This window comes from Bison bison, unplaced genomic scaffold (assembly GCF_000754665.1).
Source record: "Bison bison bison isolate TAMUID 2011002044 unplaced genomic scaffold, Bison_UMD1.0 scf7180017852669, whole genome shotgun sequence".
NCBI classification, from domain to species: Eukaryota; Metazoa; Chordata; class Mammalia; order Artiodactyla; family Bovidae; genus Bison; species Bison bison.
The window spans coordinates 13331-15469 of NW_011483242.1; the positions used below are offsets into that span (position 1 = coordinate 13331).

Consider the following 2139-nt stretch of genomic DNA (forward strand, 5'->3'; position numbering starts at 1 on the left):
GGAGTTGGTGATGGACAGGGAGGCCTGGCGTGCTGCGATTCATGGGGTTGCAAAGAGTCGGACACGACTGAGCGACTGAACTGAACTGACTGAATGAGCCAAAAGGCCACTGCTGTGTTCTGCAAAGCTCTCCCTTCTTTCCCTTCTGAATGTTTGCTAAATGCCAGCTATGAGCAGACCACTGCTCCTCAGCCATCCTCATCCATCACAAACACATGGACTGATTCATCCTCCAAAAGCTCATGTATGAATGCTTCATCACTTGTCTTCTCCAAGACCACAGAACTTGAGTCCTGACCAGGACACTGGAAATCCTGGCTTATGGTCCTTCTTCTAACCCTCACTTGTTTCTTGTGAGCTTGGACAAAACTCCAGACCTCTTTTAAAATCTTTCGTGCCCCTAAGCTTCTGTGGTCTGGGGCTCTGGGGCTCAGTATAGGTTTAGTCATAGAGATGAAAGAGAATTGTTTACCTCTTAAGATTGAGAGGTAGTTTCCTGGAAAAATCCTCTCACCTTTTAATCATATGAAAAGATGCCTACTTCAGGCATAAGAAGAGATATATAAATAAAAGTACACTAAAATATCGGTTTTCAACTATCAACCAAAATGTTTGATAACATACTGTGTTGCCAAAGAAACAGGTGAACAGATAAGCTCACATATCAGTTGTAGGTGTACAAATGGGTTTAACTTTTATAGTAGTACGTTGTCAATATCTATCAAGAGAAAAGAATGCACATGTAATTTTTGACCCAGAAACTCAATTTCCAGGACTTGTTTCCTAAAAAATACACTGTTCCATTTCCTTAGTCCATTTACTCTCCCATTCTCCTAGAATACAGTCTAATATATTTTCCTGCCCCCTCAAATCCCTAACATTTTCCACAGCCTCACACCCAGGTGATGATCTCGTTTCTTCTTTCACTAAGAAAATACCAAAGGTCAAAAGAGAAATTCCACCAGCTCCCAGCGCTACTTCCCTCTTCTACCTGCATCTGTAGTCATCTCTGCACTCCTGCCCGTTGCTACCACGTTAAGGCCAACCCCTCCACCTGCGCACAAGATTCTACCCATCACCAACTCAAGGACACCCTCCTGTCCTTGAGGAGGACATTCCCATTTGCATACAAGCACATGTCATTTCTCTCATCATCTCCTTCCCTCAGTCCCCTCCCGCTGCTACTCTATTTACAGTGAATTTGCTGTCCCTTTACAGTAAAGCTCCTCAAAAGAGTGGCTCAAACTCACTGTCTCTAGTTCTTTTCCTCCTCTGTCTCTCAAATCCATGCCAACCAGGTTTGCATCCTCACCACTCCACCAAAAACTTCTCTTGCTGACGTCTCTGATTACCTCCACATTATCATTTTGTGGTCAATTCTCAGGCCTAATCTTACCTAAGCCACTTTTCTTTTGTTACTAACATTTTATCATGAAAATTTTCACATGTACAGAAAAATTGGAAGAATCGCATATTGAACACACGCATCATCTAGGTATTAAAATTAAACATTTTACTATACTTGCTTTTCACAGTCTGTGCTATTTTTACCAGGCCACTTTCCCTTTCTATTGGTGACATGAACCTTGAGGCATTTTTCAGCTCTGGTTGGCTAAGCCACCCTATCCTGCACCAGTGAAGGGACAGATAGTGAGGAAGGATAAAGGGACAGTAAATTCAGGTTGTCAGATTTAAGAAATGAATGAGTAATATGGTGATATCACTTGTTGTTCTTTTATTCAGTTTATACCAACAATAATTTCTTTTTCTTTTTAATTCCAGCCGTGATGAGAAATGAGACTGTTGTTCTACAGAGAAAAATCTGGAAAGATTCTGATGTAGCCTATGCTATACCTAAACGATACATCAAATGGGATATAAGGAATATGGGCATATAAAATTCACAAATAGCCCTCTAATCAAATCCCTCTGAGATGGTACCACACAAATCAAAACAATAAATGCATCATTTAATTAGCAAAGTATGGCTACTCTTCTTTCAACCAAATAGATTGCAAGTGTCATACTGAGCCAGAAATTCAGATTCTTCACAATACAGGAGAGAGAGGAGAGAGGTTCTTTAACTAAGCACAGGAGGCAGGTGAAATAAGGGAGCCAGGCACTCAGTAGGTATTTAAT

The 2139-nt window shown here is 41.0% G+C and overlaps 1 long non-coding RNA gene across 1 annotated transcript in view; it reads left to right on the plus strand.

The window, feature by feature from the left end:
- LOC104997931 overlaps positions 1–1982 on the plus strand; it is a 4247-nt gene extending 2265 nt beyond the window's left edge. Inside the window, exon 3 of the long non-coding RNA XR_826381.1 lies at positions 1783–1982. This is a non-coding gene — a long non-coding RNA (uncharacterized LOC104997931). The remainder of the gene's footprint in view (positions 1–1782) is intronic.
- The last annotated feature ends 157 nt before the right edge of the window (positions 1983–2139 follow it).